Here is an 11,798-nt window from a genome sequence, read left to right as displayed (position 1 = left end):
TGCCTGTAATCCCAGTACTTTGGGAAACTGAGGTGGGCAGATCACCTGAGGTCGGAGGTTTGAGACCAGCCTGACCAACATGGAGAAACCCCCGTCTCTACTAAACATATAAAATTAGCCAGGCATGGTGGTGCATGCCTGTAATCCCAGCCATTTGGGAGGCTGAGGCAGGAGAATTGCCTGAACCCGGGAGGCAGAGGTTGTGGTGAGCTGAGGTCGTGCCATTGCACTCCAGCCTGGGCAACAAGAGAGAAACTCCATCTCAAAAAACAATAAGCTCATTAGAGAAACAGCTGATGCTAGGACCGAAGAGGGAACATGCAAGTCCGGAGCATCCTGTAAGTGAGAGAAAGTGTTAGAAGAAATATAGGAAGCGATGAAAAAACTTGCAAGAATGGGGGTATGTCAGCAACAAAGTAAAGCAGGATTGCGTTGTAACACAGTGTAGACTACTATCCCTTTGTCTATACTAATATAAATGATTGTATAAACAGAAGAGGGTGATCGTGCAGAATGATTCCAAATAAGTTTTTTAGAAACCCCAACCTCAAAGAAGGGAAGAAAACTCTACTCTTCAGTGTGGGCTGCACATAATGACTTCCTTCCAAAGATTACCCTGTCAAAGGAAGAGAGGAGGAAGAGTAGCCTTACAGTGGAGAAGTCTGCTCACACCACCTCAACCAGGTGATCAAGGTCCACCTCAGCCGTGATAAGTCACATTGATAGTATGTACCCCTGATATGATGTGATGAAATTAGAACTTTGTTCTGCTTTTCCTTTTGAAATCATGTACCCCCAGTGTGATCATGAGAACCACATCAGACAAACTGCAATTGAGGGATATTCTACAAAATACCTGATCAGTATTCCTCAAACTGTCAGTCCATCAAACGCAGTCTGACAGATTGTCAAAATCAAGAGGAGTAAGAGACATGGCGATACAATGTCATGTGGCATGTGGATGGGATTCTAGGACAGAAAAAGGGCACTGTGGGAGAATGGAGGAAATCTGAATAAAGTGTAGAATTTCACTAACATACCGTTTTTGGTTTTTTTTTTTAGATGGAGTCTTATTCTGTCGCCCATGCTGGAGTGGCATGATCTCGGCTCACTGCAACCTCTGCCTCCTGGGTTCAAGGGATCCTCCCACCTCAGCACCTCCCCACCTGCCTACCCAAGTATCTGGGATTACATGTGTGCACCACCACACCCAGTTATTTTGCACTTTTAGCAGAGAGGGTTTTACTGTGTTGGCCAGGTTGGTCTCAAACTCCTGACCTCAAGGGATCCACCTGCCTTGTCCTCCCAAAGTGCTGGGATTACAGGTGTGAGCCACCATGCCCTTTTGGGTTGTAATGTGTCCATATTGATTCATTAACTGAAACAAATGTATCATACTAATGTAAGCTGTTAATAGGGGAAACTGGGGTGGGTTAGAGCAATTCTATTACCTGCAATACTTCAGTAAATCTACTACTACTAAAAGGAAAACATTAGTTTTAAAAAGTGAAGAAAGGCCGGGCACGGTGGCTCATGCTTATAATTCCAGCACTTTGGGAGGCTGAGGTGGGGGTATCATCTGAGGTCAGGAGTTCTAGACCAGACTGACCAACATGGTGAAACCCCGTCTCTACTAAAAATACAAAATTAGCCAGGCATAGTGGCGGGTGCCTATAATCCCAGCTATTCGGGAAACTGAGGCAGGAGAATCACTTGAACCAAGTAGCTGGGACTATGGGTGTGGGCCATCATACACAGCTAATTTTGTGTGTGTGTCTGGAAGCAAGAGCCTCCCTGTGTTGCTGAGGCTGGTCTTGAACTCCTAAGCTCAAGGGATTCTCCCCCGTTGGCTTCCCAACTTGTTATTACAACTGAAACTTCTTAGATTCTTTTGTGTTTCAGCTCTAATTGATTGATAAGGAGATGTCCAAAAATTACTTCCTTTTTCTGTGTGAATTGACTTAAGCCACTGCAGCAATTGAATACATCTAATGTTTGCCAAATTTCCTTTTCATGTTGCTCTGTTGATACAGTTTTGGTGTTGGATTTTTGATAAGGTTGTGTGAACATGAAGCTGTGATTATAATGCAAGCAAACATGTAATGCCTTGCGGATTTTTAAACAGTATTAGTTTTCAAGGGAAAATGATTTTCAAAAGACAACTATGCCTAACCAACTTTTCAAAGTTGCAAATAATTTAATTGCTTATCATTGTATGTTCGTTAATGGCTACAGCAATTAGACAAAAATTGAACAATATACCAGGTTCCAATTGCCCAAAGTGAAATTATGTGACTTGATTTTAAGGAAGTAATGTTTTGGGGCTAACTATCTTCAGTTAATTTTTAGTCTCCCCGCTATTAAGTAATCCTGTTCTGCTCGCAATAGGCACATCGCTTCATGGCTTCCAATTAGAGAATCCTTAGAGAAACATGACCTGGCCTGCCTGCATAAAAATATTAAAATCTAGCTAAATTCCCTTTCCTATCTGTAACTAAGCCCACCAGACCTTTTTGGATTGACTCGTGGGCAGTAACATAACAAAGAAGGGCTTTGTTCTCTATTACTAAGTCTGGTCCCTACTTTGAAGTTAACCAAATTCCATCTTTGGTTAGATTCTTGACTATGGTGTGAAACTATAGGAGGTTTTTTTTTTAATTACTCATACTGAAGTTATAGGTGACAAAACTGGAAATTTTATAACTGTTTTAACAGTGACTATTAAGACAAAAAATACAGTGGCTCATGCCTGTAATCCTGGCACTTTGGGAGGTCAAGACAGGAGAACTGCTTGAGCCCAAGAGACTCTGTCTCTATAAAAACTAAAAAAATTAGTCTGATGTGTACCTTGTGCTTGTGGTCTCAGCTTCCTGGAGACTGATTGGAAGGATCGCTTGAGCCCAGGAGGTTGAGATTATAGTGAGCTGTGTTCACACCACTGCACTCCAGCCTCAGCAACAGAAAAAAGAAGAAAAGCACAATAAATTATATAAAAGCTATACATATGATTTATAGCTTCGGAAGAGTTTGTTACATGAAAACTCAGAAGTTTCATTTTTCTTTGTAAATCAGCAATCTTCTTTTCATCTGTCCCTCTCAGAGCATGTCACCCCAGGAAGGCATTTGGTGTTATATAAATGGTAATATTCTTAAATATGAATGTCAAAGCTTAATGCTATTTGGTACCCAAAGACATTTGAATAACTATACATACATATATATATATATATATATATATATCCCCACTCACATAATCTCAACAATTGGACCTTGGTGTACTGCTCAGTCTTTGTCTAATTGCTATAGTTTGTTTACAAAGAAAAAGTAGGAATATATAGATATTGAATTGGAAACTAAGAAACCCATATAGACTTTTAGGTAAAGATGGTACCATGAGCTCAAACATCTCAGCCTTCAAAACTATTCAACATCTTCTTTGATGAAGGAAACAACCATCAAATTACTTTGTTCCAACTGGCAAGATCTTGCCCAGGCCAAAATTGGATCAGTAAAGATGATAGTGTCCAGACTCCTCAATACTGTCTCAGGAACCTCCAAAGATATGCCAAGGAGTCCAGTGGTGGTACCTCTTCCTATCTAAAGTTTCAAGAGACCTTCACTGATTTCAAGACTCTAATGCAGTATCTCTCTCAAATGAATTCCTCAACACACTTGTAGAAAAAGGGCCTATGGTTAAACAAGGGCCTGCCTGCCAAATCTAGAAGATTCACAACACATACTGGAATAATAAAGTCTCTGAGGTGTTCTGCAATAAATAAATTTAAACAAACAAACAAAAAAGACTGTTAACAGTTTGTCTAAGTTGTTAATTCCTTAGTTCCCCACTTCTCTTCAAACCCCAGCAAAACCCCACTTTGAATAGGGAATAATCAGCCCCCATCAGGTGAAAGAATGAGGGTTTATAGGCTTATTCTAGAGAGGGGAAAGACACAGGATTTCTCAACTGAGTAAACAAGCCCCAGTTTCTAGCACCATGGCTCACACCTGTAATCCCAGCACTTTGAGAGGGCAAGTCAGGAGGATCACATGAGGCCAGGTGTTCAGGACCAGCATGGCCAACATGGTGAAACCCCATCTTTACTAAAAATACAACAATTAACTGGGTGTGGTGGTGCACATCTGTAGTTCCAGCTACTTTGGAGGCTGAGGCATGAAAAATTGCTTGAACCTGGGAGGTGGAGGTTGCAGTGAGCCGAGATTATACCACTGCACTCCAGCCTAGGAAAAAAAGTGAGATTTTGTCTCCAAAAAAAAAGCCCCAGTTGAGGATGAGAATGCTATGCTAACCAGAAAATTAGGTAAGATTCTTTTTTATGCAAAAGAATGTTTCACATACTCATTAACATAGTAATTAATATAAATTACATTTTGATAATGTAAAATATCGTGTGTTTGTTAGGCCTTAAAAAAGAAACAATAGCACTAGCTCAATTTAAGATCACTGGTGAGGCTCTTTAAATTGTTTAGAAGGCTGAGATTTATTCTTCTTTCCTTGGTTCCCATAATGCTGGAGGCCAAGTCTTTATCCTCAAGACAGGAAGCTGGAAGAGTCTTTGGAATGGATTAGTCCAAGAGAAAGAATTAAATATACCGAAAATCCCAACTTCTCCAATAAAATGACCCAGCCAGATCATTCACAGAGAAACCCACAGATGTCTAGACCCACACATATACCCAGAGCTTCCAATAAACTCTTTGGCCCCTCACTATTAAATATTAAGAGATGGCCGGGTGCAGTGGCTCACGCCTGTAATCCTAGCACTTTGGGAGGCTGAGGCAGGCAGGTGGCCTGAGGTCAGAAGTTCAAGACCAGCTTGACCAACTTGGTGAAACCTGTCTCTATTAAAAATACAAAAATTAGCCAGACATAGTGGTACACACCTGTAATCCCAGCTACTCGGAGGCTGAGGCACGAGAATCGCTTGAACCTGGGAGGTGGAGGTTGTCGTGAGCCAAGATTACGCCATTGCACTCCATCCTAGGCAACAAGAGCAAAACTACATCTCAAAAATAAATAAATAAAAATAAAAATAAACATTAACAGACAAGAAATAACAGATATCTGAACAAATCATTTAATATGAAAGAGATAAAACAGAGAAGGGTAACTTAGAGAAAAAAAAAAGACTATGTTAATTGAATTAAATACTGAAAAGAAGAAAAAGCTGTTATTAATAGTCTCAGAGATTCAAGAAAGATATTAAAATTACAAAACAAGATACTCTAAGGGGCCTAAAGAGAACAAAAAAAATTAATATAAAAATATGATGGTAGAAATAAAAGAATCAAAAGTAGAGTAAGAAATTTCCTGGCAAGGAGTGGTGGCTCACACCTATAATCTCAGCACTTTGGGAGCCCGAGGCAGGTGACCTCACTTGAGGCTAGGAGTTCAAGACCAGCCTGTTCCACATGGTGAAACCCCGTCTCTACTAAAAATACAAAAATTAGCCAGGTGTGGTGGCAGGCGCTTGTTGTAGTCCCAGCTACTTGGGAGGCTGAGGCACAATAATCACGTGAACCCTGGAGGCAGAGGTTGCAGTGAACCAAGATCATGCCATTACACTCTAGCCTGGGTGACAGAGTCCATCTTAAAAAAAAAAAAAAGAAAGAAAAAGAAAAAGAAAAGGGCCAGGCAAGGTGGCTCACACATGTAATCCCAACACTTTGGGAGGCTAAGGCAGGAGCATCACCTGAGCCCAGAAATTCAAGACCAGCCAGCTTTGGCAACATAGTAATGCCCCATCTCTACTTATAATTTAAAAACTAAATAAAGGACAATGAATTTCACAATTGAAAGGCTCTCTTGATGCTCTTCACATGAGTGTAAAATAGATTCACAACACTGAAATTTCAAACTCTGGGACCAAAAAGAATTTCCTACAACTCCCAGAGAGAAAAACAGTCACACATAAAAGGAGCTGAATTGCTTCCGACTTTTCATTAGTGACCTTAGAATCTAGAAGAAAGTGGAGTAACACACTTAGAATGCCAAAGACAAATACTTTTTAATCTAGAATTTATACCCAGCCACACTATTAATCAAGTATGAGGAAAGAATAAGACATTCTTTTTGACAAACCAAGGCTTGATTTTATCCTATGAGCTACCAATGGTTCTTACATTCTTAGAAGCTTGGAAAAAATGAAAATAATACTATGCAGCAAAAACCTATGTGGACCACAAAGCCTGATCGACTTACAATCTATCCCTTTTGCAGAAAAAGTTTGCTGACCTCTGATTTAAACAACTGGTGTAGATTTGAGGGTTTAATTAGAAATCCATACATAGAAAACCACGCCTAGCCAGTACTGCAAATTTTCTGTGGTCAAGGATATAGAGCTTTACTTTGTTTATTTGTTTGCTTGTTTGTTGTGAGATAGAGTCTTACTCTGTTGCACAAGCTGGAGTGCAGTAGCGTGATGTGGGCTCACTGCAGCCTCTGGCTCCAGGGTTCAAGTGATTCTCCTGCCTCAGCCTCCTGAATAGCTGGGATTACAGGTGTGCGTCACCACAGCCAGCTAATTTTTGTATTTTTAGTAGAGATGGGGTTTTACTGTATTGGCCAGGTGAAAAGTAGTGATTGTATCATTCTATGCCAGTCTGGGTCACAGAGCAAGACCATATCTCCAAAATACAAGGTAGACTTCTTTTCTCTTAAACTCCCGACCTCAGGTGATCTGCCCACTTTGGCCTCCTGAAGTGCTGGGATTACAGGTGTGAGCCACCGCACCTGGCCAGAATTTCCTTATTTCTCCAGAGGAAGGGGTTTTCCTTCCCCCTTTCTTAAACATGACCCAAAACAAAAAACAAAAAAACTAAAACCACCTCAATAATTTCCCCCCAAACACAAAAGGCTTAGTGAGTGTAAATTTTATTGAAAATGTCAGTGATTCCTCTTTGTCAATCGATTGCTCTTGGGTTCCGGATTCACGTGCACTTATATGATTTCAGGTGAGTTGCAGAGCGGTAAAAACCCAGGTGACAGAGCCACAGTGAGTGATGAGGCTCCTTTTTCTGTCTCGCCTTATGCAGGGCTTATAAGAGGTTCTGGAGAAGCAAAGATTTCATAGAACTGCAGTACCAAATTACACTTGTCATCACTGTAATGGGAACTTGGGAAGATAGTTATCTTCACAACCTGTTTCTCCAGAAAATTTCATAAATTGTACACAAACATAAACAGGAATTTTAATTGATACTTTTATAACCGTAGTATTCTATACTCCAGATGACTTGAACTATGTCTTGGTTGTCATAAAAATACCCACCAAATGAGTAGATTGTTATAAAATTGAAAGGGCCAATAGACCATCAAAGATATTCCCCTCAAGGCTTACCTTTCAGAATTCGAGGTATTTCTTTGTGGAAAGATGCATTTAGCTTTCTGCCTTGACAATGTGATTGTTATGACATTACTGACAATGCTAATGTTTTGGCCGAAAGTGAAACAAATGAAGGGATTTTATGTTTTGTTTTGTTTTTCTTTTTTCAACTACATATTATCCTGGAATGGCATCAGATAAACAAGGTCTAAAAGATTGGAAATTAAAAATAATAAAAACAGAGCCAGTTACTTGGGGGTAATAAGAAGGAACTAAATATTGGGAGATGTTAGATACAAAGTACGTTAGGTCTTCCAGGCATTTTACTAAGAATATTTTCCCAGGCTGGGTGCGGTGGCTTGCGCCTGTAATCCCAGCACTTTGGGAGGCCAAGATGGGTGGATCACCTGAGGTCAGGAGTTCGAGACCAGCCTGGCCAACATGGTGACACCCCATCTCTATTTAAAGAAAAATTTATTTAAAGAATATTTTCCTTTAAGAAAATTAGAGATATTTTACAAATGTTCCTTTTTTGAGCTAATTTCTTTAAACTTTTTATGAGCATTTAAAGAAAAAATGGGCCAGGCGTGGTGGCTCACACCTGTAATTCCAGCACTTTGGGAGACTGAGGTGGGCAGATCACCTGACTTCGGGAGTTTGAGACCAACTTGACCAACATGGAGAAACCCCATCTCTACTGAAAATACATAATTAGCCGGGCGTGGTGGCATTTGCCTGTAATCCCAGCTACTCAAGAGGCTGAGGCAGGAGAATCACTTGAACCTGGGAGGCAGAGGTTGCAGTGAGCAGAGATCATGCCATCGCACTCCAGCCTGGGTAGCAAGAGCAAAACTCCGTCTCAAAAAAAAGATAAGAACAGAAAAAAATGATAACATTGTCTGTGGGGTTCCAATAGAATGTAATACATTTGACAACCGTAGCAAAAAAGCAGAGAGATGGTGAATAGACTCGTATGGTTGCAAAGTTTCCAGATTTTACATGAAGTAGTTCGGTATTAACTCTACATTGCAAAAAGTTAAAGAAAAGGCAGGCCGGGCGTGGTGGCTCACGCCTGTAATCCAAGCACTTTGGAGGCCAAGGCAGGCAGATCACCTGAGGTCAGGAGTTCAAGACCAGCCTGACCAACATGGTAAAACCCTGTCTTAAAAAAAAAAAAAAAAAGAAAAGGTAAAGTTATAGGCTGGGCGCAGTAGCTCACACCTATAATACCAGCACTTTGGGAGGCCAAGGCAGGAGGACTGCTTCAGTCCAGGAGTCTGAGACCAGGCTGGGCAACATAGACCTCATTTCTACAAAAAACAAAATGATTAGCTGGGCATGGTAGCATGAGCCTGTAGTCCCAGCTATTCAGGATGCTGGGGTGGCAGGAGACCTTGGCCTGGAGATGGGGGCTGCATGTGACCACACCACTACACTCCAGCCTGGGCAACTGAGTGTGACCTTTTCTAAAATATATATATAGTAATCTCCCAGTGACCAGTAAAAAAAATACAAAGGGACTTAGCTAAAAATCACATAGACAAAATACAATTTTTTTTATGATGGAGTCTCGGGTCGCCCAGGAGTGCAGTGGCGTGATCTCGGCTCACTGCAACCTCCACCTCCCGGATTCAACTAATTCTTTACCTCAGCCTCCTGAGTAGCTGGGATTACAGGTGCCCTCCATCACACCTAGCTAATTTTTCTATTTTTAGTAGAGTCAGGTTTTACCATGTTGACCAGGCTGGTCTGACCTTGTGATCCACCTGCCTCAGCCTCCTAAAGTGCTGGGATGACAGGTGTGAGCCACCGGTGCCCGGCTGACAAAATACAATTTTAAAGAAATATTCAAATATTAGAAAGCAGGAAAGTAGGAAGAGATATAAAAATATCAGTGGGAACAAAGAGAAAAAAATAGTAAAATGGTTAACCTAAATCCTACCATATCAATTGTTACATTAAACGTTAATGGACTAAAAAAAGTAGACTTTTGGCTTGGTGTACTGGCTCACACCTATAATTCTGGCACTTAGGGAGGTCACAGCAAAAGGATCCCTTGAGCTCAAAGAGTTCAAGACCAGCCTGGACAACATAGGGAGATCCTGCCTCTATAAAAAAGTAAAAAAAAAAATTAGCTCAGTATTGTGGCACATGCCTGTAGTCCCAGCTACTGGGGATGCTGAGGTAGGAGGATTGCTTGAGTTCGGGAAGTTGAGCCTTCAGTGAGCCATGATTGTACCACTCTGTGCCAGCCTGGGCCAGAGAGCAAGACCACGTCTCAAAAAAACAGACTTATTTTCTCTAAGTGTTAAAGGCCTAGTTAATTTTTGGAGGTTTTTAGGAGCAAAAAAACCTCTGGATGGCACATTTAATTACACAGCCACAAACCAAAGATCTTCACATCGTTCTGGAGGTAAGGTTTATGTGTAGCCATTATTGATAATCGCACCCTGGCCCAGTGGCAACTGGACCTTGGCAAGGGGCTTATTCCCTGAGTAGATGTGTGTGGCCCAATGATGTGACTAGAAACAGCTGAAGCAACAACGAGCTGGAACACTTGGAGGCCTGCATCCTTGTCTCAGGTCTTCCTGGATTGAGTGTTAGGGAAGAGGAAAGTGATACTGTCTTTCTTTCTGAAAAAATCAACAATTTGTTTTCCATTTTGTCGTTTAAATTTTTTTTCTTTTCCTCTTTTTTAAAAATAGAGATGGAAGTCTAACTGTGTTGCCCAGGCTGGTCTCAAACTCCTTGGCTCAAGCAATCCTTACACCTTGGCCTTCCAAAGTGCTGAGATTACAAGGCGTGAACCACGGTGCCTGGCCACTGTACTCTATAATTACTTTGAGCGGCGTAGCCATCATAGCGTGACTGTAGACAACATTGATCAAAGATAACACAATAAACAGTGACCTAGAGAACTGTCTAACAAACAGAAAGGGGCTGTTTTGGGAGAAAGTGGCAGTCAAATGAATTTGGGGTCACTAGTCAGGTGACTAGATGTAATGTTGCAAGGTTGGTGGTCACAGCGTGCTGAAACCCGGGCAGTTTTTCCTTACATAACATACGATTTGCCAGGGTACTGGCTCAGGGCCTTGAGCCCTTAGCACACACGTGACTTCCTTTACTATAATTCTATAATCCGCTTCTTCTTCTTCTTTTTTTTTTTTTTGAGACGGAGTTTCGCTCTTGTTGCCCCAGGCTGGAGTGCAATGGTGCGATCTCGGTTCACGGCAACCTCCGCCTCCTGGGTTCAGGCAATTCTCCTTCCTCAGCCTCCTGAGTAGCTGGGATTACAGGCACGCGCCACCATGCCAGCTAATTTTTTGTATTTTTAGTAGAGACGGGGTTTCACCATGTTGACCAGCATGGTCTCGATCTCTCGACCTCATGATCCACCCGCCTCGGCCTCCCAAAGTGCTGGGATTACAGGCTTGAGCCACCGCGCCCGGCCATTTTTTTTTTTTTTTTTTTTTTTTTTTAAGACGGGGTTCACCATGTTGGTCAGACTGGTCTTGAACTCCTGACCTCAGTTGATCCGCCCTCCTTGTCCTCCAAAGTGCTTGGATTACAGGCGTGAGCCGCCACACCCAGCCCAATCACTTCTTATTATGCCAGTTTTATAGATGAGAACAATAACGCCCGGGAAGGTCAAGGGATTCATTTTCCTCATGGAAACACAGCAAGTAAGAGACAAAGCTGGCTGTTCTGATTTGACCTCCTTGGTTCTTTCCACAGCAGCATACCTGTTTCCAGAGGCACGCTCTGTATAGGGAAGCCCATCAGAGTCAGAGAATTAAGGAAACAGGACGTGAAGGCAACTTGGAGCTCGCCGAGAGGGCTCCCCAGGCTCCCTTTAGGGCGGGAGTCTGTTCCAGGGTGCAGCCAGCCCGAGCCGGCCAAGAATGGCAGGTGAGCTCTGTAAGACAACGGTCAGTGGATTCATCTGCTTGGAGAGAGATGCGAGATCCTGATTGTCTCTTGAGAGATAGTGGAGGATCAGAGCTGCCGAGATCAAACCCTAGAGCTCGGGAGGATCTCAAGCAAGTGCTTTGTCCACTGGCAAAACCTTCATCCAAGCCAAATAAGACAAGCGACTGTGGGAAGGGACTAGTGCATTTCTGGTGATTATACCTACTGAGAGGCAGGAATAAAGGGAGAGAACAATGCTTCCAGGCCTTTGATCTTCTTTACCTGCCACAGGCCTCTCCTCCCCCTCTAGCTGACTTCCTGAGGCAGGAAATGGTGACATCACTCTGCGTTTGTCAGCACTCTCCTATTCTGAGTCATCGGGATTACTGGCATAGTTATCCATAAGATTTCCAAGTAGATTATTTACTCTCCTTTTAGGGGCTTGCCAGCGTTGCACCGTGCCACCCTCCCTCAGTCAACTGCCAGACCTCTGTTCAGTTGGAGATTTCCTCCTTGGAATGTCATTCGGGGTCCTTATAAGTGGTA

The sequence above is a fragment of the Callithrix jacchus genome, chromosome 1 (assembly GCF_049354715.1).
Source record: "Callithrix jacchus isolate 240 chromosome 1, calJac240_pri, whole genome shotgun sequence".
Taxonomy (NCBI): domain Eukaryota; kingdom Metazoa; phylum Chordata; class Mammalia; order Primates; family Cebidae; genus Callithrix; species Callithrix jacchus.
This window is presented reverse-complemented; position numbering follows the sequence as displayed.